The sequence below is a fragment of the Macrotis lagotis genome, chromosome 1 (genome assembly GCF_037893015.1).
Source record: "Macrotis lagotis isolate mMagLag1 chromosome 1, bilby.v1.9.chrom.fasta, whole genome shotgun sequence".
Taxonomy (NCBI): domain Eukaryota; kingdom Metazoa; phylum Chordata; class Mammalia; order Peramelemorphia; family Peramelidae; genus Macrotis; species Macrotis lagotis.
Genome location: NC_133658.1, coordinates 236,135,053 through 236,161,300, shown reverse-complemented (window position 1 = coordinate 236,161,300; position 26,248 = coordinate 236,135,053).

Genomic DNA, 26,248 nt, shown 5'->3' with positions numbered 1-26,248 from the left:
TTTTCTTGTATCCCCCAGCTCTTAGCATAAAGCCTGATACATATTAGACACTTAATTGACTCATGTACAAAACCTCATCATCTTCCCTTTCCCTCATCTCTCTTTTCCAAAAGACAACCAAGTCCTATCAATTCTACCTCCATAGTATCTCTCCAAATAATCTACTTATTCCTCTACACCCACCACCAATGCTGGTCTAAGTAACACATTAGGTCTCAACAGTTCTTGTTATCTCTATTCTTCATCCACTCTAATCTAACCTTCACATGATTGCCAGACTAAATTTCCTTAAGATTTCCTTAGTCATTTTACTACTCTCTTATGAAATCTTCAGTGGCTCCTTATTGCCCAACAAAGTTCAAACTCTTTGTACTAACATTCAAAGCCCTCTACAATCTACTGTTCAGTCATTTCAGTTGTGTCTCTCCATGACTCTATTTGGAGTTTTCTTGGCAAAGATACTAAAGTATTTTGCCATTTCCTTTGTCAGTTAATTTTATAGGTGAGGAAACTGAGACAAATAGGGTTAAGGGACTTGTCAAAGGTTACATAGTTAGTACGTAAGACTAGATTTGAACTCAGATCTTCCCAACTCCATATCTATGGCTTTATCCACTGCATCATCTGGCTGCCCCCTGGATTGTCCCCCAGGTTTCTAGCCTTATCTTATACTCCTGTTATGGATACTATCCTCTACCCAAAATGAACAATATTCTCCATTCCAAATATTTCCCTAGCTGCCTTTGTTTATGTTATCACTATGGTTTGGATTTCTTGAATCCTGTCTTCACTTGCTGAATTATTGCCCATTTGTCAAAGTCCAAAATATCATTTCCTTCATAAAGCCTTCCTCCTCCTTAACAATGACTTTTTTTTATGTTTTTGCAAGGCAATGGGGTTAAAGTGGCTTGTCCAAGGCCACACAGCTAGATAATTATTAAGTGTCTGGAGCCTGAATTGAACTCAGGTACTACTGATTCCAGGGCCGGTGCTCTATCCACTGTGCCACCTAGCCGCCTCAACAATGACCTTTTCTACTTCAGACTTCACAAGTTCTTTGTTGAACATTTTTTCCAATATATATTTTTCATGTATTACTTTGTACTTTTACTATTTTTAAAGAATATTTTTATTTTATTATTCTCAATTATATGTAAATGTCAAATTAAAATTTTTTTTATAATTTTTGACTTCCAAATTCCTTTCTTCCCTCCTCCTTGAGAAGTCAAGCATATTAGTAGAGATTACAAATGTGCAGTCATCCAAAGTATATTTCTACATTAACCATATTGCAAAAGAGAACACAAACCAAAAAAAGAAAAGAAAAGAAAAATAAAGTTTTAAAAGTATACTTAGATCTGCATTCTGATTCCATCAGTTCTCTTTCTGTGGACATTTTTCATCACAAGTCATTTGGAATTGTCTTGGGTACTGCTCAGAATAGTTGTCATTCATAATTGATCATCATACAAAATTGCTATTATTGTGTAATGATTTCCTGGTTCTGCTCACTTCACTTTGTATCAGTTCATATAAGTCTCCCCAAGTTTTTTCCTGATACCATCCTGCTCATCATTTCTTATAGCACAAAAGTATTTCATTCTTTCACTATTGTTTACTATCCTCCTACTAGATTATAAACCTCCTGGAGGTAGGGATTCTAGTTAAACCTTACATCTCCTCTAGATTAGTTCAATACTCAACACAAGATAAAAAATGGACAGAAATTTAACAAGTGAAAGAAATGGTGCTGGGGAGCTAGATGCCACAGACTAGGGTGGCACCAGCCCTGGAATCAGGAGAATATGAGTTCAAATCTGGAGTCAGACACTTAGTAATTGTCTAGCACTATGACCTTGGGCAAATCTCTTAACCCCATTACCATGCAAAAAGATAAAAAAAAAAAAGAAATGTTACTATTATTAGTCTGAACTTTATTTTAGATTAAATTACAATTGGGAATTTTCACATATGTGTGTTCATGTATGAATATATGTGCATATATTTGCATGTATGTATTATATAATTATTAAAGCAACAATGTGGAATCAGTAAAAAATGAAAATGGATAATTTTAGTAAAAGATTGTAATTTTTACTACTAAGTAAATAAGAATAGCTATAATTTATCTCCCTCACTTTTCTTTACTGTTTTCAACATACAGTGGTACCTCCTCAACTTCAAAATTGGCCATTACTTGTGGCATTTTGATGAGGAAAAAAATATTTCAGCATTCCGTACTTGCTCAGGAATTATAGCACTTGCTCGAACTTGTATGAATCACAGGAGAAAATGCTTTGTTACTTGTTGCTTGTTGCTTGGGTTGATGGTCAGTCTCAAGGTAGCTCAGGAAAAGTGAACGACCCCAGACTAAATCCACTTGCTCATTGTTCGGCCCTAGATTGGTTCAGAGGGAATATCAATGTCAGTAGTTTCTGTTATAGGCAAGAACCCTGAGGGCCTGCACTCTCAGATTGATTTTTTTTTTACTTAAGAAAAAGAGGCTATTTTTTGCTTCATTTCTTACTTATCCAACTTAATCACTGAAAAGGCCTAAGGATCTTGGCTTTCAGTTTAATTTTTTTTGTGTGGGGGGAAGGACAGCAGACCTAAGCAGAAGTGGACATCCTTGCCCCTTTGCCTCATCTCTCTTACATAGTTGAAAGGGCTTTGCCTCAGTCAAACTGTGTCTTGGGCAAGATTTTAGCTTTAAAAGGCCAAAGGTCATCTTTAGTTGTCCTGATCCTATCTGGCCACTGGACCCAGATGACTATGGATGAGAAAATGAGACTGATGACTTTGTATAACAACCCTTCACTTAAGTTCAATTCACTTACATGCCATGGCATCACCTTCTTGATGTCATGGTCTTGAGAGGGAAGAACAAAAAACAAACCCATTATTCCAGGAACTTCTTTCAGTATGTTACAGGAGAAATTAGTGTCACCAATAAAAATTAAGTGAGAGTGTGAATTCACTTGTGAAATTTCACTCCTGTGAATTAGTCCTGGATTTGAAATAGCTCAGGATTTTCACAAGCTTGAAAAGTTCATAGACTAAAATCTTTTTATCCTGAAGCGACTGTAAGCCACTTGGGGACAGGCTGAATAATGAAGTTTTAGGTGAGACTGCCTGAGGGAAAGGGAGACAAGAAAAAGCAGCCACATGGAGTATAGGCCATAGTTCTCCAGCAGTCTAAGCTGGGAACACATGATTCTAGCTTAGAGATTTCTCTATGTGGCCATTCTGTAAAGAAGAGGAAAGAAGAACGAATAAGCCTTCTCTTTCAGGATGCCTTACTTAAATGCATTTCCATAATGGATTAGACACTGTGGGCACTTGGGGAGTGGTTCAGCACCTGGCTTCTGGTTCTCTCCAATATGCCCTCCACAGGGGCAACCCTCCAAGGAGTGGCCAAGACAGTACTCCTTGTGCATGGTACTGTTGTACACATTAATCTTTCCTGTCCCAAAGGGCATGACCTTAGAGTTCAATATAAGTTTTTTCCTGTGTCCATCAAGTACAGGTAAAGGAAAGTTAAATTGTATTTTTACGTAATTAATTGCTTTTTTATCCAAGTCTATTTAATTTTAAGATTCTGTATTACAAAATAGTCCAGTAAAATGTAAAAGTTCTGGGGAACTTTCACGAATAATTTCTAATTAAATTATTTCTTATGGAAAAAAATACATTCCCCATTCATCAGTTTCAGCACTCATCAAGAGTTCTAAAACGAATTAATGACTCGAGGTACCATTGTATTTCAAATTTAATATTATGCACAGATATGGTTGAGAATGAAATCTAGGGGGTGCAATGAATAGCACACCATGGCTGAAGTCAGGAAGACCTGACTTCAAACACATACCAGCTGTGTCACCCTGAGCAAGTCACTTAAACCTGTTTGTCTCAGTTTCCTCATCTGTAAAATGAGTTGGAAAGGAAATAGCAAACCATTCCAGGATCTTTGCCAAGAAATCCCCAAATGGGGTTGCAAAGAGTCAAATAAGACTCAAAGGACTGAACTGGCAACAAAATTGGATGAGAATGTTACTTTATAATTTATCCAGTGTCTCTTAATTGACTCTAAAGATTCCAAAGAATAAAGTTGTGGCTTCTGGGCAGCTTTCCACACTTTCTAGGACCTTTGTTTCACCTATCAGTAGACAATTCTGTTTCAGACAATCTCTGGCTAATCACTGGAAGGACCTTAGTCTGCATTTCTAATACTCTCAATAAGCTTTTTAACTGTCTACCATCCCTTATGCCCTTCAGAGAGAGTTAAAGAAAAATAAGAAGTTTTGTAGGACATTCCTACACTGAAAGCCCCAAAGCCTTGGTGACTAGGGACTTTTTAGTCAGAAGTCCCTAACTTTCTTCTTTCCTCCTTGAGTTTTTCTTTAAGAGAAGTCCTTGCTCCAACAAGAGCTGCTGGCTGGGCATAATTTGTTTAAACTAATTTACACACAATGACTTCCTGTCCTTAGATGAGGTTGCCCCTAGCAACATCCTCCTAATGGCTTCAGCTCCTGCAGCCTTAGATAACGAAGCCTTTCAGAAGTTGTTGCCTACAAACCCCAGTATCCCCTGCATAGAACATCTCTTTGAACATAGATTGAAAGTGGTTTCACAACAAAGAACCCATTCATCACACCTTTTCTCTAATACCCCCAGTGAAGGAGGCATCAACCTCCTTGGCTTTATGTGGGAAGATTTCCCACTCTGTTCACACATGCTGTGAGCTAAGAAGCAGCAGTTAGCTCAAGTATTATACAAGTAGCTTCCACCTTTCTTTTCTGTTAAGATAGGGAACCAGAGTAAGCTTGTTTTGTTAGACAAAATGCAGCACCAAAACAGAAGGCAGGAAGAGGGAAGTTGGGTGGTCCTGATAGATATGCATATTAAGGCAGGAATATTGACTTTGAGAACAATGATCCAGGCACCTTAGCTTAAATTCTTCTCTGACTTAAATTTATTAAAGCTATATCGGAGAGTGTCTAACTGTAAATGCGATCGTTGTCTGGAGCATAGTTCTGATCTTCACCCAGACATAGGTACGGGGAGGGGGGGGGATTAATTTTAGTATGCAAATACTTAGCTGGATTTTCTAAATTGGATGAGATGATTACAACTAAAGATTTTGCAGCCTGCTTTATCAGAGAGAGATCCTAAGCACTATATTCTAGCAGATGAGAGTTAATATGAGTATAAGAGTTCCCTAAAGAGGCAACGGGCAGGTAGATGCCACAGTAGTTACAGCCCTGACCCTGAAGTCAGGAGGACTTTGATCTCAGACAATTTGTTCTCACTAACTGTGTGAACTCGAGCAAGTCACTTAACCCTGATTGCCTCGAAACCAGGGTCATCTCTGGTTACCTCCCTCATATCTGGCCACTGGATCCAGAGGGCTCCAGAGGAGAAAGTGAGGCTGGTGACTTGGTACAGCTTCCTCCCCACCCCCCCCATACTCAAATCCAATTTATGTGCTTGTCATGGCATCACCTCCCTTGATGTCATGGTCCTCTTGGAGGACAAAAACAATAACAAAGAGATTGAATGTAAAAGCTGAGCAGAAAGCAATAGCCTGCAGAGATCCAACAACTATGAGACCATCTAAAACCACTGAAGCGACATTTAGCAAAGACTACCGCAACCATTAGTAGCATGAGGCTACTGAGCTGAATCTATGTGATAAATACTGAACAGTCTTGACAAGATCACTAGGTTCCAATGTGACAGTGTTCCCATTGGAAGTGACACCCCTTGATGGGAGCAATGATATTGCTGGGGTAATGATACCATTGGAAGATACTGGTGACTGTAGCTTCAGAGGATGAATTATCTATCACTCTACATATGTGCCCTAGCCACAGAGGATTCTTTCATATGTCAAGTCTCAACTCTGATAGCATTTATATTAGTCAGATGTCTTTTCCAGATTTATGAGATAGGGAGACACATTCTATCAGAACTCTCCTTACTAACTTGCTTTTATTCTTCATTCTTGAAGAAGACCATGACATCAGGGAGGTGATGCATGACAAGCACATGAATTGGGATTTGAGTGAGGGGTACTGCACTGTCACTAGCCTCACTTTCTCCTCCAGAGCCACCTAGATCCAGTGGTCAGATATGAAATAGGATGACTGGAGATGGCCTCGAATGAGAGGCAATCAGGGGTAAGCAACTTGCCCAAGGTCACACAATTAGGAAGTGGCAAGTGTCTGATAATGGATTTGAACTCCAGTCCTCCTGGCTCCAAAACCAATGCGCTATCCACTGTAACACCTAGCTGCCCCCTCTCCTTACTATGTAGCTAAAGCTTATAACTGCACTAAGACTTTGGGGATATCTTGTATATTTTGCTTTGAATTAATATTCTTATTGACTAAAAGATTTTATATAAATGTATATATATATATATTTGTGTATATGTATATATATGTATATATATGCACATATAGAGAGAGATTATAGCTGGTAAACTATGTCTTTGAAAGGATATAGACCCACAGAATACCTTGAATTTTTGGTAACTATCTTGGGACCTCACAAAGATAGAGGTTTCTTCATTTTTTACCCTGTGGAGATTTATCTGGGATTAAAGTCTTAGTTGCCTAGTCCTATAGGAATCCATTCAAGGGAGGAAAATTAAGGAAGGCTACAAAAAATAGGTAGCATGGTGTGTATTTGTGTGTACCAGTGTGTGTGTACTTTTAAGTCAGATCACCCATAGCAAAATGACATTGTTCAACTGTGGAGGTACATTGTGATTGGCCAATGGATTTTGTGACTGTTCATATGTTAGATGCTTGGTGTTCTTTCATGTGAATTATCCATTTACCAAGGACAAGTGATTGTGGAATTTCTTTTGACTGATTGATGCTAATTTTGTGTAGGTTTTACCCCATTATGAGAAGCACATTGGGAGAAAGTAAAGTGTTGGCCAAGGAATACAAGAATGAAGAAAGCATTATAAAGTTATGTCACTTCCTGAAAAAGTGATATACTCTAGCACTTCCAAAGAAATAAGTATTCATTGGAGTATAGTGCCTGTGTTGCTATGGAGATAAGATATTTAAACTAACGCTATCCAAGAGTTCACCAGTTGGTGACAATTTTTAACCTGGAATTTTAGTACTGGATTTTTGTGGGAGAAAAATCAGAGGAAGAGTATGAAAGTTCATTCTCCATTTTGGGGACATGTGGACAGCCAGGTTTGAGCAGAGTTCCATACTTCTGAGTAAATGTTGTCTTGTTGTTGCTGTTGTTTTCCTTCTGAGACTAATAGGGCTGGGAGAGTCAAGAACTGAGAGTGATAGTAGGTGAAATAATATAAACACCCCTCTAGAATATTTTCCTTTTCCCCTTTTCCAGGACAGGAAAACAAACAACTTCTCTTAGCTGCCCACCTCTTGTGCATTTGTGTGTCACTTTCCTAAGAAAGGGAAGGAGCTAAAAACAGAGGAAACCAACTTCTGCTCTCCAGTTGTCATAAGAACTGACTCCTTCCTGTGCAAATGAAGTATTGGTTCCCCTTCCCTTTTTCTCACCATCCTTTCATTGCTATAACTGTATTCCTTTTTATAGAAAAGAAAAGCTGATAGTGGCTAATCCTTATTATTTGGTTAATGCTAGTACAGCCAGACATTTGGGGAAGCTTCATATAAGGGAGGCAGAGGTCAAATAGTGACTCCATTCAACAGTCACAGTCCCAGTAGAGGTATATGAAGATTGTATTCTCAAGCCAGAATAAGTTTCCATATTCAAGAGAGTTCATAAAGTGAAGTTAAAACTATAACTATAATTAATAATGTTATAATATGTAATAGAACCATAAAATGTTAATAATATACTACAAATTGATCACCAAAATAAAATAAGGAATAAGTCCTTGAGGCAAAGGTAAGCCAAGATCTGAGAAGGAAGAACAGTGCTATCACATTTTCTCTATAGATTCTAAAGAATCTATAAATCACTGTTTCTACATGGGCTTCTTCCTATTAACATAATTAATGGGGCACAAATGCTTTAGTAAAATGCTGCACCAATGGATACCATCCTATATTCTTTATAAGTATGTATACATATGTAAGTATATATATGTGTGTGTTTATATAAGAGGATTTTACATATGAGAGCTTATCCATATGCATTTGTTACTAGGGATCATCTCAGCTTCAAACAACTTTAGATTCCCAATCAACTTCACAGGATTACTTGGGGATTACTTAATGTCTATGATTAAATTGACCAGGAATTAGTGTAAAGGTCTTAAATCTTTTTTATTTTTGGAAAAAAGAAAAACTAGATACAAAATGAGAAGCATCCTGGGAGGCATTATGGTATTATGATAGCTATCATGGATCATCATTAGCAGATCCTGATGTAATGGTAGCATCAACTTCAACAACTCCAGTTGTAGAAGATCCAAATTTTCTATAACAGGTCAGCCCTATCATGGGGAAATTCAATATGGAAAACTCTAGTCTTCTTCAGGGAAGCAATTACATACATCAAATGAATCCATGTTGGAAAATTCCACTGATGGAATCAGAACATTGTACATATTAATAGTAACATTGCATTTTTCTCAACAGTACAATAATCAAAGACAATTTTGAAAGATTTGTGATGGAAAAGGCCATCCAAATTAAGTGAAAAACATGGAATCTGAATGCAAACCAAAGCACTCTATTTTTATTTCTTAAAATTTTGTTTTATGTTTTTTTCTTTCTTGTGGTTTTTTCCCTTTTGTTCTAATTCTTTTTTCACAATATGACCAATATGGAAATATGTTTAACATGATTGTACATGTATAATCTATATCAGATAACTTACTGTCTTTGGGAGGGGGAGGGGAGGGAGGAAGGTAGAAAAATGTGGAACTCAAAATCTTACAGAAAATGAATATTGAGGTGGATAGCTAGGTGGCACAATGGATAGAGCACAGGCCCTGGAGACAGGAAGACCTGAGTTCAAAATAGGTCTCAAACCCTTAATACTTAACTTATCTGTGTGACCTTGAGCAAGTCACAAACCAAAAACAAACAAAAAAAATCCCAGAAAATAAACACTGAAAATATTTTAAAAAGTAATTAAAAAATAAAAATAAGTTGAAAAATAATAAAAAAAAGAAAATTCCACTCATGGGTCACAGGGTATTAAAAGACTGAATCAAAAAGGCAGAGGTAATTATTGGATAACCTAAAGGGTTATGATAGTTGTTTTTCAGTTGTGTCTGACTTTTTTGACCCATTTGGGCTTTTCTTGGCAAAGATATTGGAATGGTTTGCCATTTCCTTCTTCAGCTCATTTTACAGATGAAACATTGAAGCAAATGGGGTTAAGTAAATTGCCCAGGGTCACACAGCTAAGATAGTGTCAGAAGCCAGATTTGAACTCAGGATAATGAGTCTTCCTATCTCTAGGCTTGGCTGTTCTACTGTATCACCTAGCTGCCCTATGATAACATATATAAATATATACATATATACATATGTACATATGTATATATGTATATACATTTAAAATACAATGTTCTAAGATTATATTCTTTGAATGCCTACAAGTACTTGGTAGAAAATTTGGTAATGCAGTGTCAACTGTGAAATTCCTAGCTATCTTTCTACAGATGCTAAGGACTGACTTTATGTTAGAAATGGAGGAACCATTTCAGAAGGTCATCATGAGAGTTATGGTATGTGTGCAGCACATGGCTCACAACATGTTGGCTCAACATCACAGAGGGACTGGCTATGATATCTTGCTATAGATTCAGCCTTGGCTGCCTAATTGAAAGGAATAACTCTCTTCCTCTCCTCCAAGTTCTCAGAAATGGTACCATCTATTTCTATTAGAAAAAGGAACAATCTATAAGAAATATGGGGATGTTAATATAAAAGAAAATGAATGAAAGATTTTAAGATGTCTTTCTAGGTTTGTTTCATTGAAGTCAAATGGAAGCTACCCAGAATCAACAAAACTACATTCCACAACATCAAGGTAGGTCTATTGGGAGATTGCCCAATAGACACAGGCATCCTTCCTGGAAGGAAAAAGAGGCCAAAATACACACACACACACACACACACACACACACACACACACACACACACACACACACTGGCATAGTATAGGCAGAGAATATGAGTCATCTTTTGTTACCATTTTGGATGGGCTGGTCACATACATGATGCTGTGTATATTCAGGAGAATAGTGCAGTATTTTATTGGAAATTTAATGGAACTTGGACAAAATTTAATGCAACTTGTACCTGATGTATTTAAACAAAAAATTCAGAAGTGAGGATAATCCTAGGACACAGGAAATTAAGCCATATTTTATTCAGTAATCCTAAGGTCCTTTTCCCCTGGACTTTTTAAAGACTTTGTGTATTAATGAATGGGAAGACTGAAGATGTGGCATCCTGCCTTGTTGATTATATTCCAATCATACAGAGAGATATTTAAAAGATATCTCTTCTGCTTCATATTTTGTCTAAATTGGTATGAATTTAAAGTTCTCTTAAGAAGTTGTGACTGGGGGCAGCTAGGTGGCATAGTGGATAAAGCACTGGCCTTGGAGTCAGGAGTACCTGGGTTCAAATCCGATCTCAGACACTTAATAATTACCTAGCTGTGTGGCCTTGGGCAAGCCACTTAACCCTATTTGCCTTGCAAAAAAAAAAAAAAAAGTTGTGACTGTCATTAGGAAAGTGGACAACTTTGGTCTGGTGCATTTCAATCTAGTAAATATCTCTGATATGTTTATTTGATTGAGAACAACTCTAATCAGTTCAATTATTAGCAGAATACTGAAGACTATAAGCCGGAGACCAATATTTAGACACTGTGACAATATTTGTGGCCTGTTTGGAAATCTATTAAGATATATGAGCTAATATAAAGTAAGTACTCATTAAATTCTTGTTAATTGACTGACTCATAGATTGGTTTATTGAAAAAATAGCAGGAATTGAAACTCTGAAATAGAATGCTATCTTGGCAACTAATTCCATTAATGGCACCAGGAAGCAGGAAGCAATTGGTTCTACCCAAGACATTTCAGTCTTTGGTCATGACAGCAGTACATAATCAGACTGTTGGGTTGAAAATAAGACACCCAAGTTATTTAACAGGAAATACATTTTGCCTGCTCAAAATGTCAAAAGACATCAGAAAGTATGAGACTTGTAAGCCTGATGTGCTTAAACAAGAGGGTTACCAAATCATATTGCATACTTGGGAATTTTAAGTCACTGGAACTTTATGGATAGACTTCCTTAGTGGTGACTGATCATTTTACTTGGTAGACATAAGAGCCAGAAAGCATTGACAGTGATATGAGACAAATATTTCTCTTCACATATCTTCCCTACCAGGATTCTAAATCATTGAAAATGCCACCTTGTATAGTTTTTGTATGTGAGAAGTTCCCTCATTTCTGACTTTGTTGAAAATATTATTGCCTTTAAAGATTTATTCTTTCTCATCCTGCTCAGTTGCTCTATTTATACATGAAAATGTCTGTTAGAAGTCTAGGATTGCTACTACCACCAACTCTCCTTCTCCATCTACCTCTAGACAATTTGAAGAAATTCTTATTGGGTAGAGAGTAGTTTTAGCATTGTTTTTCTTCATCTTTTTTTTCTGCTGAAGATTATTTTTTAAATTTATTTTTCCAATTATGTAAAAAGATAAATTTCAGTATTCATTTTTGGAGTTTTTTCCCTCTCAGTCTTCCCTCCCCCAACCCTAGGATAGCAAGTAATCTGATAGAAGTTATACATATATAATTGTGTTACATATATTTCCATATCAGTTTTCTGAAAGAAGAATCAGAACAAAAAAGGGGAAAGCATGAGAAGGAAAAAGCAAAAAATAAATTTAAAAAGGCAAAAACAGTATGCTCTGATCTGCATTCAGATTCCATAGTTCTTTCTCCGGATGTGAATGAGTGCCCTTCATTTCACTGACTCAGGAACTCTACCATGAGTACCCTAATACAATGAATTCAAGACTTCTGGGAACTTTGTATCTCTCAAACATTAAAAGATAAGAGTTTCTTGGTATAAAAGAATGAGAAAAGTGTTCATGTCTCCCCTTACAAATTTTTTGAACTATAGATGATCCATCAATTATTTTATAGTTGTTGTCATCTTAATATTTGCAGAGATCAGTTACACTAAAATAAAGACAGTTATAGTGGTGTAAATCTCAATCTGACTAAATTATAGTCCATTCCCATGTAAAGGAATAAACAGGCTAACATCAACCTACATAGTTTAAGTAGCATCATGCCCTGAGATTGGAGGATGACTTAGATGACTTCAGGAAGTCCTTTTGACCTGAAGATTTCAGGAAATATTTTGAGGGTTTTTTGGTAGTAATATATTTTAATGGGAATCATTCTCTCCATTTAGAATGACAAACACCCCTAAAAAGCTCTTCATACCCTATTCTCAGCTTCTACAAAAGATGGGGCTGACAGAAAGATGTTTTTGGTCTTAAAATGTCTGATATAACTAAGTGTTTTTTGGAATTGACCATTCTAACTGTAGGAAAGTTTACATGGTGGAGTGGATAGCCTTAGAGTCAGAAAAACCCAAATTCAAGTTCTGATTTTGACTCATTCTGGTCTTATGACCCTAGGCAAACCACTTAAACTCAATTCTCTAAGACTAAAATTGGAGAACAGTTTTTTTTGGTGGGGGGGGAGTATCTTTATCAGGAGGCAAATAGATCCATGGAATAACAGGTCTAGATCTCTCCCCTAAAAAAACCAACTAATTGTTCAACAAGTCACTGGTTATCCCTCTGCTTCTAATTAGCAAGAATTTGTCATTTCTAGACCAAGACAAATTCACCACACTGTTCCCCCCCACCCCAGCCATTCTACTTTTATATGCTACCTTTTAGCTTCTATCTCTAGCTCTGGGAGTAGTAATCAAAATACTATCATTCCTGCAAAGGACAGGTTAACAAATTGCCTAATGATTTAATTCACCATTCCTGTGACTTCTCCAGAAAGCACTCTGCATATCTTGTCTTGCCCTATAATAATGTAAACTTGAGGAAAAGGACTATCTTATTTGTATCCCCAATTCTTAGTAAAACTGCTAGTAAGTGAATAATAAAGTCTTTTCACTTATGACTTTTTTTGTTTGCTTTTCTGACTTCAGTTTTCTTATCTTCAAAACAGGAATGGTACTGAATTACTTCATGGAGGTTGTTGGGAGGAAAGTGTTTTGTAAATCTTAACACACTATAGAAATGTGAATTGCTAGTATCATCAGATGTGTTATAGAAAACACACAGTATTATCTCTTACACTGAGAAATCTACAGTCAATATCAGAACATAAAATGTCATCACAAAAATATTCCACTCAACCTCTAGGTTTCTGACAAAGACACCAAGGAACACTTTTTTGAAGACTAAGGCTCTTTCTATGACATACAACTTGAAAATATTAGGGACATCTAATAAACTTCCCTGGCTTGGTTTGAAATCCTGATTTTGATATATCAGCCATGAATGTATCCAAATCCTCTTGGGATCTTGATTTTTTCCAACCACCAACTCTAAAAATCACGAGTTCCCTAAGAATATTTCTACTAAATGAAATGATGCTGCTAAATAAAGAACATACAATGCTATTTTCTCTTTCCTTTTTATCTATTGTGTCCTCCTAAAGGGTTTTGCGGGGGGAGGGAAGGGGTCTTCAATCGTTTCTTGGAACTTGGTATATTGGATTTCCAGCATTGACATAGACTCTAAAAGTTATACTTGAACTCTTATTCTATATATTTACTATTTCCATGAGTGTGAACAGAGTGTAGTGAAAAGAACGTTGAACTTATAATAAGAGCCTACATTCAAATTTCCTTTACTTGCTTTATGATTATAGGTAAGTCATTCAGTTTACAAGCATTTATAAACATTTACATTTTGTTCTTTATATTAAGTACTGGGAATACCAAAAAAAAAAAAAAAAGGAAAAAATAAGAATAGGGTACTTTCCCACAGGAAATTCACATGTTAATGGGAGAGAAATATGCAAGCAACTAGGTATAGAAAAAAATATAGAGGGTAAATAGAAAGTAATTTCTCATATTAGAAGAAAGGCAGAGGGAAGGTACTTGTGGGGAGAGGATTAGGGGGTAGAATAACCTGAAAAGGCTTTTTTTAAAAAGGTAGGATTGGAGCTTGTTATGGGAAGCCAGCTATGAATGTAAGAAGGGGGTTAGATGTTGAGTGCAAATCTCCTTAAGTTCTCTGGTTCCCACTTACTTCATCTGTGAATTCCAGCCCTGAGCATAGTGTTTAATACAAAGTAGACATTTAATAATGGCTAACTGACTATCACAGTATCCATGATTCCTAAGAGGTGGCCCCTTATTCTGAGAATGTACCCCAAGACCTTCTGTACAATGCCATCTTCACATATGTCTGAAACTTGCATGGTTTTATAAAATGTGGCTATTTCAGGCTTTGTCTGTTTGGACAAAGATAGAAAGGTATAATAAAGGTAAGCTATTGTAACTATTGAGTGTCTCTCTCATTCCCCATTGTGTTTGTATGTTAGAAAGGGCTGAGATTAGCCAGAGTTAAAAAAAAAAAAAAAACACAACTCCCATTCTCTATTTACCCCTCCTTCCAATTTCCCAATCACTTCTTTCTTTTGGTATCATCCCTTCAAAAGGTTATCCCCTGGATTCTGAAATCCATAAGCCACTTTCTCCCTCCTCCCCTTCATGTTTGTTCCAGCCTTCTGGCAAAATGCAGCAGATGCAAAAGAGAGCATTAAGTAGGCACACACCCAGGCTGCTGTTATCTGACTCTAAGCTGCCAAGCCCCCTCAGCATCTCGAATGTTAAGGCATCAGGCTCCTTTGAGGGCCGCCAGCATCTCATTTTGGGTCCATAAAAGGCAACTGATAATTCCAAGTCTTGCATATTTCAGCTCAAGTGGAGCCAGGCAGGATTCGGGGCCTGCTGTCCTTTCCCAGCTCACTCTCCCTACTGCACACCCAGGCAGGAGCTTCATTTACAAACCAGGGATGAGTCATTATTTTTTCATTTATTAACATAGATCCTTGCAGACTCCCAGTGGCCTGGCTGCTGCCCCCTGGAAATTCTGGTTTCTAAGCTTCTTATCTCATCAAAGGAAACTGATAGAATAGAGAAACAAGTCTGCATTCTTAACGGGGAGTCATCTGTTATTCAATTCAGTTCCACAAATATTTACTGAGCCTCAGCTGTGATAAACCCGGTGGAGGGGGGAGTTTAAAAAAAATAAAGCACATCTGAACTCTCACAGAGCTTATAGTCTAGTAAGGAATATAAGGATGGTTACATAATGGGGAGAAAATTTATAGTGAATGGCAAGTAAAGACTAAGTATTGCCAGAAGTCTAAGAGTCTAATAACACAAATTAATATACACAAATGTAACATAGGGCAATTGAGATAAATGTAAAAAACTCTACAGTTGGGTTTAAGGAGTCAATCTCATATATGCATATACACCCCTTACACATATATGAATGATTAGATAACAGCTCCAGTGAAAAATATATGGGATTTTTAATAAACTCTATGGTGATTATGGGGCAGCTCCATGGTATGTATATTGGATAGAGCACCAGGGCTGGAGTCAGGAAGACTTTCCTGAGTTCAAATCTGGCTTCAGACACTTCCTAGTTGAATGACTCTGGGCAAATCACTTCATTCTTGTTTGCCTCAGATTCTTCATCTGTAAAATGAGATGGAGATGGAAATGGCAAACTATTCCAGTTGTCTCTGTCAAGAAAACCCCAAATGGGATCATAAAGAGTCAGACACAACTCAAAATGACTGGAAAAGGTGATTAAAAAAAAAATCAATAGTGTGTCATAGCAGTCAAAAAACCAAATCTTTTTAGATTGTTATTAGGTGAGGTAGTGTCCAGAATAAAGAGAGCAATGGTCCTGAATTACTCAGCCCTAGTCAGACTACATTCATAATGTTGTTCAATTCTGTATGCCTCATCTTTAAAATGTCATAGGCAAATTAGAACGTATCCAAATCAGGACAACCAAGATGATCAGGTGGTGATGACTATGGCATAGCAGATTGGACTAGTTAATGAAGCAAGGGCTTTTTGCTTAGAGAAAACAAGACTTGGAAATGATATGATATCTGTCTAGCTTTGTGGCTAACCAGGTATAACTAGACCAAGACCACAGGTACTAGTGACTTTTATTACCTCTTTTTTTTTGTAGCAATGGGGTTAAGTGACTTACCCAAGGCCACACAGCTAGGTCATTATTAAGTGTCTGAGGCCAAATTTGAACTCAGGTACTCCTGACTCCAGGGCCAGTGCTTTTATCTACTGCCCACCAAGCTGCCCCACCTCTTCTCCTTTTAATGACTCTGGGGTTATTTTCCCTGAGTTCATGACTGGAGTTATCCTACTTTTTCAATAGGGGAATTAAGCTCCCCCAGAGAGCTCCTCAGCTCTCTAAGGAACTTTGGGATTCTAGACTAAAAGTATATCCAAAGTACCAACCTGAATCAGCTATAGTACAGACTATTTTCTCCTTCCACATAAAAAAGGGATTAAACCAAAAAAGAATCATAGAGTGTTTTTCATCAGTGGAAAAGTTGTGTTTAGACCTTACTGGGACATTTATAATATAATTTTCTGGTTTATATTTCACCTGCACTGAATCAAGTCAACTCAACAAGCCTTTATTAGTGGCTTACTATATGCTAGGAACTATACTAAATATTGGAATTACAAATACAAGTAAAAGGAATGACATTACCCCCCAGGGAGAGACTAGGAAAAGGTAGACAATACAAAAAAAATTGAAGTTTAATTGAGAGAGGAAAGGAGGTAGGGTGAAGATTGGTTGGTTAGTTCTTCTCTTTCTTTATCAAAGAAAACCAAAATGGCATCACTATGTTTGAGACAATTACGGTATATCTGACTTTGGCTGATCAGATCAATACAAGCTCAGAAAGCTCTACCACAGGTTGGACACAAATGCTCCATGTGAATACCTGGGATGTGTACTCTAAACTTTATCCAGTTTGACTTTTATAATGTTCTTTATTTCTTCTTTGATCATAAACTGCTCCACTTTCCATAAATCTGAGAGGTATACTATCCCGGTATTCTCCTAATTTGCTTATAATATTGTCTTTTCTGTCAAAATTCTGTATCCATTTTGACCTTATCTTAATATAGGCTGTGAGATGTTGGTCTAATCCTTGTTTCTACCATATTATCTATCAGTTTTTCCCAGCAATTTTTATCAGAGTGAGTTCTTATCCCAGAAGCTAGAGTCTTTGGGTTTATCAAACAGTAGATTACTATAGACATTTCCTGCTCTTTTGCACCTAATCGGTTCCACTGATCTACCACTCCATTTCTTAGCCAGTACCAGACAGTTTTGATAACTGATGCTATATAATTTTATATCAGATTATAGCTAGTAGTCTCATCACATCTCACATGGTTGTATTGGGAAATAGCAGAAAATATGTACATGTGGTCTAAGGATTAAAACAAAGGGGGAATGTCTATGCCTTACTCAAGTACTGCCCAGGATAGCTCTGGTGTGGGTCTGGACATTGACTTATGATGAGTCAGGTCCTATAGAAACGTACACACGCAAGGTCATGATACACTGGTTTTATTTTCAGAAACTCAGACTTTTTATAACAAAAACTTATCTCAGGAATGGCCAGTTAAAGGAGATCCAGTTTCACAATTTCCTGGGTAAATTTACAATATTTGTTCTTAGAAATCTGCATACTTCTCTATCAGAAAAGCCTTTTACAACCACCTCGGGAGTCACAGATTGTCCCAGGTCAGGGTTCACTAGAAAGCCAACAAATCCATATAATGAGCAAGAATACATACACATCTCTGTTGGAAAAAGCCATCAAGGATATGTGTAAATCACTCCCAGGAGCTGACCCTCAACACTCAAGTACTTCCTTTCTCTCCAGACAGTTTCTCATTACACTATTAACAATCAGCATAGGGTGTTAAGGAAAGATTAGCATTTCTGGTGTGAGGGCTTGGTGTCTGTCTCCACCCAACTATTACCTATAGATCCAATAAACTATAATATGTATAGCAGCCACATGGAGTAAAACATCTCAGCAAACAGGCTAAACCAGTTTGAGAATGATCAACAAGACTCAAACCCATTAGTGAGTAAAGGGGATGTCTACTACAAATATGTGAAGATTTTTCCAGGAAGAATGGATTGATGAGAACAGTTTGCTGCAGATGAAGTAGGTGCTATGAAAGATTTAGAATATGTGTGTCCAATCCTTGGCCCTCAAAGTCCATTCAAGTTGCATTATTGCATTTCTATTATACTCATTGGTAATATGGATTATATTATAGTCATAAATATTAAATTCTATATGTGGCCCTTGACAAGTTTTTGTTAAGTGTTGTGGCCCAGAACAGCTAAAAGGTTGTATACTTATGCTTTAAAGCTCTGTCGGATGTCAAAGATGCCAAGATCATCCACAGCTTCCTGGGCTTTTCCCAGTTTTCTTGACTTTTGTCTTGCTGCTGGACTTTGATGACTTTGGAAAAGAAAGAGAGTCTGATGACTCTGTGTAGCTTTACCTTACTTAAATTCAATTCATTTGCAAGTCAGGGTATCACCCCGTGATATCATTAGTCCTCTTCAAAAATGAGGGATGAACAACAATCAGTATACAAGCGGTAGAAGAAAACATGTCCTATTAGTCACAATCACTCTCAGGTGGTTTTCTTAAATTAGTTTGGGGAAATATACTTTATGGCATGTTTCTTTTCATGTTTTTTTTGAAATATAGTCCCTATAAATATTTATAGATTGTCTCATTATGTAGAAAGCACTGTACAAAGAGAATGTGATACAAATTATAAGAAAGTTCCTTAAGGAGTTTATGTTCTAATGAGGGAAGACAATTCTTAAAGGGACACAGGAAGATGGAAGGTAGTATGTGGAGACTTGGTTTCAGAAAAGGTGAGGCAAAAAGCTCACCTATCAGAGCCCAGTAGAGCTCTAGAGACATAATTCAGGGTTCCACGGAAGGGGGATGAGAAGAATAATGATGGTTTGGATGAAGGAAGAGTATGAGGTCAAGAGACATTAATATAAAAGTTGTAAGTGGTAGATTTGGGCCTTGATTTCAAAGCCTTTCTGTGGTATCATGATGAATAAGAAGATCTTAGTTCTTGTCTGATGATCCTGGGCAAGTCAACTACTCTTCCTGGAACTAAGCTTCCTTACATGTAAAATGGGTTTAGTAATGTATTCTCTCATAAGAATTAAATGAAGTAAAAATGCTTTATAAACTACATCAAGACAACTACTTCCTACTATTATAGCCATAGAATGATCCAGGCTATCCTCTGCCTCACCTTCTCTTCTCTAACTCTAGGGATTCTATTGTTGTTCTTTTTTATTTTTTAGGTTTTTTTTACAAGGCAAATGGCGTTAAGTGGCTTGCCCAAGGCCACACGGCTAGGTAATTATTAAGTCTGAGACCGGATTTGAACCCAGGTACTCCTGACTTCAGGGCTGGTTCTTTATCCACTGCACCACCTAGCTGCCCCTATTGTTATTTTTAATAGGATTTCGCTCAGTTGAATAGAACATGATGCCAGTGCAGGCCACATCAAGGACAGGATTCTCTTCTAGGTAACTTAGCTTCGTTCTTTTATCAACCAGGTGGTACAGTAGATAGAGGACTGGGGTTATGAAACAAACAGGAAAACCTGAGTTCAAATCTGATTTCAGAAACTAGCTGGTTGACTCTGGGCATGTCACAACTCTTTTTGCCTCAGTTTCCTCATCTGGAAAAATGTCTTTGCCAAAAAACACCAAATGGATCATAAATAATTGGATACAATTGAAATAACTCAACAACAATAATAAACTAACCTTAAAAGTCCAGCTATAACCTTATTGATATTGATCATAAAGGGGACTAAGGAAGAGGCAGTGCAAACTCAGTCCCAATACTGGAGAAAATGCTAAAAAGATGATTTTTGGTCCTCTCTCCCTCTTTCCCAGGTAAACCCTAGGACAATTCTCACTTTCCAGTTCAAGCCTGTTTTGGAAAGAATGATCTATATTTCTTTTTTTATTTGGAAAGAAACAAAGAGAGAGGAAAGGAGTTTTTTGATAATTGAGAAAAAAATAAAATTTACTTTAAAAATTAAAAGAATGATGAATGGAATTACGTGTGAATTATGGAATTATTTTGAGTCTGCACTTGTTAAAGAGAGATTTATTGAGAAAAAAATTGCAATTCACCCAAAGAAAGTATGGTATAGTTAAGAATAGGACTTGGCATCAGAAAGCCTGGGTTGGCTTCCTAATTCTGACAATCACTAGCTGAGTGACCTTGGGCAAAACATGTAACTTCTCTTAAGTTTCCTCATCCATGAAATGGAACAGTAGCACCTGTACTGTCTCTTGGGCTCCTATAATAGAAGCATCTTTTAATAGTAGAGCTCTTTATGAGCATGAGCTATTCCATTTGTGTATAAGTTATGAAATTATTTTGAATGTCTCTGTTATGGCAAAATTTATTGAGAGAAAAAGAAGTCATTGCTTCAGACTTCCCTGGATACCCTTTTAAAGAGATATGGGTCATCCAAAAAATTCCTTCCAACCAAGCAAAATTAGCATTAATTAAATGTTTAATGTTTGTTATTGTAAAGTCAAATTTATGATATAGTAAAATAGCATTTTATATACCATATACATATTTTATAATGTATCAGGGTCCTTTCTGTAGTCAATGTGTATAAGTTTAAACTCACTTTAATCATAGTTTTAAAATAAAGAGAATGGGATAAAATGTAACATAAAGAACATTGAATAGGAATCAGGAGACCTGGATTAAAATCCCAGCTCTGCAATTTGAAATTTTACCCAAAGGGCAATAAAAAATGTGCATACCCTTTGATCCAACAATACCACTACTGGGTGTGTATCCTGAAGAGATCATGAAAAAGGGTAAAAACCCCACATGTACAAAAATATTTATGGCAGCTCTGTAGTGGCAAAGAATTGAAAATTGAGGGGATACTCACCAGTCTGGGAATGGCTGAACAAATTGTGGTATATGCATGTGATGTAACATTATTTTTCTGTAAGAAATCACGAGGGATGAGATTTCAGAAAAGCCTGGAAAGACTTGCATGAATTGATGGTGAGTGAAATGAGCAGAACCAGAAGAACATTGTACACACTAACAACATGGGATAATGATCACCCATGATGGACTTATTCACTCCAGCAGTACAATAATCGAAGATAATTTTAAGGGACTTGTGATGGAAGGCACTATCTGTATCCAGAGAAGGAACTGTGGAGTTTAAATGAAGACTAAAACTTATTATATTCAATTTTTAAAAGTTATTTTATGTATTATGTAATTTTGTTATCTCTAGTGTTTTCTTTCTTTTGGATCTGATTTTTCTCTCACAATACATTCAATTTCGCTCTGTGTTTAGCATGGTTACAAATGTAAAGCCTATCTCATATTGCTTTCTGTTAGGGAGAGGAGGAAGGGAAAGTAGGGAGGGAGAAAAATTGTAAAACTCAAAACCTCACAGAAAAAATGATAGGTAAAAACTACCATTGTATGTAGTTGGGGAAAAAAATGAAATATTTACATAATTTTAGAAAATTAAAAAATTCCAGCTCTGCCAACTGTGTGACTATATATGTTACTTAACTTCTTTCAACCTCAATTTCCTCTCCTGTAAAATGTACAAGTTGGACTAAATTATCTCCAATTCTCTAATCCTCTTCCAATACCTTTATTGTTTTTTGCAGAGAAATTCTTATCCTTTTTAATTTTTTATAAAGAGTCATCATTTGTTATCTCTTTCTTTTTACAACATATCAGATCTGTCATTTTTTTAAAATGTCAAGGGTGGCTAGGTGGCGCAGTACATAAAGCATCGGCCCTGGAGTCAGGAATACCTGGGTTCAAATCCGATCTCAGACACTTAATAATTACCTAGCTGTGTGGCCTTGGGCAAGCCACTTAACCCCATTTTCCTTGCAAAAAAAATAATAAAATAAAATGTCAAACCCTTGTTTAGCAATTCTTTTTCTTTTTTTTTAGGATTTTTTTGCAAGGCAAATGGGGTTAAGTGGCTTGCCCAAGGCCACACAGCTAGGCAATTTTAAGTGCCTGAGACCAGATTTGAATTCAGGTACTCCTGACTCCAGGACCAGTGCTCTATACACTGAGCCACCTAACCACCCCAGGAATGCTTTTCTTAATTATATCATCACCTTTAAGAAGACATCATCACCTTTATGACACAGTTCCCAGGAATCCAATGAAGGCAAAAGTGATGTAATCCATAATCATTTATTAAGTGTTTAATGTGTACTAGGCATTGTGCTAAAAGTGAGGAAATAAAGAAGTCAATAACAGTCCTTGCCTTCAAATAGTTTATATTCTGATGGGCGAGAAAACATGTACATAAATGCATGTAAATATGTGTGTGTGTGTGTGTGTGTGTGTGTAAATGCAGAGTAGATGCAAGGTTACCTTAGAAAGGAAAATGCAGTCATGTGGGGAACTACTTACAGAAGTTAGCATTTGAGCTGAGTCTTAAAGGTGAAGGTAAGGAGAATATAGTCAATACAAAAGCATAGAAGTTGAGAGATGGAGCGTAGTTTGTGAAGGACAGTCAAGAGACCAATATGTCTGGGCCAGAGAGTACATGAAAGGCAGAAGTAATAATAATAATAATAATAATAATAATAATAATAATAATAATAATAATAATGACAATAACTAGTATTTTATATAATAAATATTACATAGTATGTGTATATATAATAATAAATAATATATCTTTTAAAGCACTTTAAGGTTTTCAAAGCACTTCATAAATACTTTCTCAATTTATCCTCACAATAACCCCAGAAGTAAGAATATTATCACCCTCATTTTATAGATGAAGAAAATGAGGAACAGAAAGGTTAGGTATCTTACCCAGAACCTAATAAGTATTCAATGCTAGGTTTGAAGTCAGGTTTTCCTGATTACAGGTCCAAAATTTTATCCTTTTTACTACCTAGATGGGTAAACGCAAGCTAATATGACTGTCTTTTTAATAAGGAATAGTTAATGTTGAAAATTTTGGGGGTAGGGGCATAAAAAGTTTTATGTGTTTGTATGTATGTGTTTATAAAAGTCTAATATTGTCAAATGTATGATGTTGCCAATATTACACAGTAACACATTGATTCTCAAGATGAGTAGGAAAAGAACTTTGTTTTTTTTATAAACTGATAAAATACATGTATGAAGAAGTATAGTTTTGAGATGAGATTTTGGCTCATTTTCAAGAGATGATCTTAGATCTTAGATTTTATATTTTAGAAAATGGATCTCTTTGTCAACATGGGACATGCTCATGTGGGAACAGTCTAATGTTATAAAGAGGCAGAAAAAGACTATTATTTTTAAAATGAAATGTGTGTGTTAAGAAATATAGTCTAAAGAAAACTAAAGAGATTGGGAAATTAGTTGGAAATTTCAGAGTTAAGGCATCATGATTACTTTTTTTTTAGGTTTTTGCTAGGCAATGGGGGTTAAGTGGCTTTCCCAAGGCCACACAGCTAGATAATTATTAAGTGTCTGAGACTGGATTTGAACCCAGGTACTCCTGACTCCAGGGCCGGTGCTTTATCCACTGTGCCACCTAGCCACCCCACATCATGATTACTTTCAATAATTATATATAGTTGCATAATATATAAGTATATAACATGGAATTATATTTTATGTAAAATAGAGAGAGAGAGAGAGAGAGAGAGAGAGAGAGAGAGAGAGAGAGAGAGAGAGAGAGAGAATGAGATAGTGGACTCTTCTTTAAACTATTTAACAGTCTGGGGCAACTAAGTCGAACAGTAGATAGAGCACTGGCCCTGGAGTCAAGAGGATGTGAGTTCAAAGCCAACCTCATACACTTAATAGTTACCTAGCTGTGGGACCTTGGATAAGTTACCTAACCCCACTGCCTCAAATAAATAAAAAATAAAATAAAAACTATTGAACAGTATAAAGCAAGAGAAGAAAAACTTGAAAAACTTGAAGATATAACAGGGAGAATGAAAAACTATACCTTTGAAACTGACTGTTAGAAGCAGGCAGTTGAGAAAAGGCTTCAGCTTAGTAGTTACTGATTGGTCAGAGAGAGAGAACTGTTTTCATTGGCTGAGTTAGAGGAAGACATCACTTTTCTTTTCTAAATTTTTTTGTTTTACAAGGCAATGGGGTACTTTTGTGTCCAATTAACCTGTGTAACCTAGAGAGCTAGTTTGATGACTTTTGTAGTTCTTTAGTTTAAAGAGAACTGCCTTGCTATATGACATTGGATAGAGTACTAGCCCTGGAGTCAGGAAGACCCGAGTTCAAATGTGCTCTCAGGAATATTAATAATTGTGTGACTTTAGGACAGGACAACTTAACTCTCTTTGCCTCTGTCTCCTCATCTATAAAAATGATCTGGAGAAGGAAACCACTCCAGCATCATTGCCAAGAAAACCCCAAATGGAGTCAAGAACAGAAATTAGTCAATCAGTTAAAGAGCAACAAATTCTACATTAAGCACTAGTGCTCCTTTTTTGTTTTTGTTTTTTGCAAGGCAATGGGATTAAGTGATTTGCCCAAGGTCACAAAGCTAGATAATTATTAAGTGTAGGAAGCTGAATTTGAACTCAAGTCCTTCTGATTCCAAGGCCAGTGCTCTATCCACTGTACCACCCAGCTGCCCCCCACTAATGCCCATTTCTTTAGTTTAATTTTTTTTTTTGCACGGCAAGGTTTGCCCAAGGCCACACGGCTGGGTAATTATTAAGTTTCTGAGGCTGGACTTGAACTCAGGTACTCCTGACTCCAGGGCCAGTGCTCTATCCATTGCACTAATGCTCTTTTAAGGGTGATGGTTAGTTGAAAGAGTATCTAAAGGCTATGTTTGAATAGCAAGAGGATTTTCTTCTCAGAATGATATATTTAAATACATAAAATACATAGGATTATAAAATAAAATACATTGTATTATAAAACAAAATATATAGTATTAATTTTTAAAACTAATTATTTTTGAAAGTCAATTATCCAGGGTGGCTAGGTGGCACAGTGAATAGAGCACTGGCCCTGGAGTCAGGAGTACCTGGGTTCAAATCCGACCTCAGTCACTTAATAATTACCCAGCCCTGTGGCCTTGGGCAAGCCACTTAACCCCATTGCCTTGAAAAAAAATCAATTATCAAAAGATATTTTAGAAAAATCTTCGTGGACTCCAGATTAAGAATCCCGGATATGAATGCCTATACTGGAACAGAAAGAATGCTATCTATGGAGTCAGGAGAGAGAAAAATTTTAAGTCCTAAATTATCACTAGCCTTGTGACCCCATGCAAATCATTTAATCTAATCAAGCTCTAATTTCCTTGACTGTAAAAAGAGTGGGATAATAATAAGGACACCCTAGCTTCCTGAATATATTAGAGATATTGTGGGCAAAGGCTTTTTTTTTTTTTTATAAGGTAAAAGTACCTTTGAAAAATAATTAAAAATACTTATTGATCCTAAGCTCTTAATTTCTGGGACTTCCCCCCCCTCAAATTGCCTTCTGTTTACTTCTCTATTTACATGTTGTATCCCTCAGTAAAATTTAGGCAGTTTTGTAATTTTTTTTGGCTCAACTTATAACAGGCACCTTGAATATATAGTAGCCACTAAGTAAATTCTTGTTAAATTGAATTTAAATTAAATACCCAAGTAAACAGCACTGTATCCTCATCTTCTACAGGAAGACTTTCTCAGCCCTCCTTAATTCCAGTAAATTTCTTCATTTAGATATTTCTTGTTTAACCTGTATATAGTTTGTATTTGTTTGCTTATTTTCTCTCCAATTAAATGTGAGCTCCTTGAGGACCTCTTTCTTCAACCTTTAATCCATGAGTAAGTGTTGCCTCAGTCAAACTGAGAGCTATTAAAGATTCTAACTTAAGAAGGTCAAGGTCTTCCACTGCCCACTAGGGTCATCTCCAGTCATCCTGATCCATATCTGGCCACTGGATCCTGATGGTGCCAAAGGAGAAAGTGAGGCTGGTGACTTTGCACAGCCCTCCCTCACTTAAATCCAATTCACTTGTATGTCAAGCCATCACCTTCCTAACATCATCCTCTTCAAGAA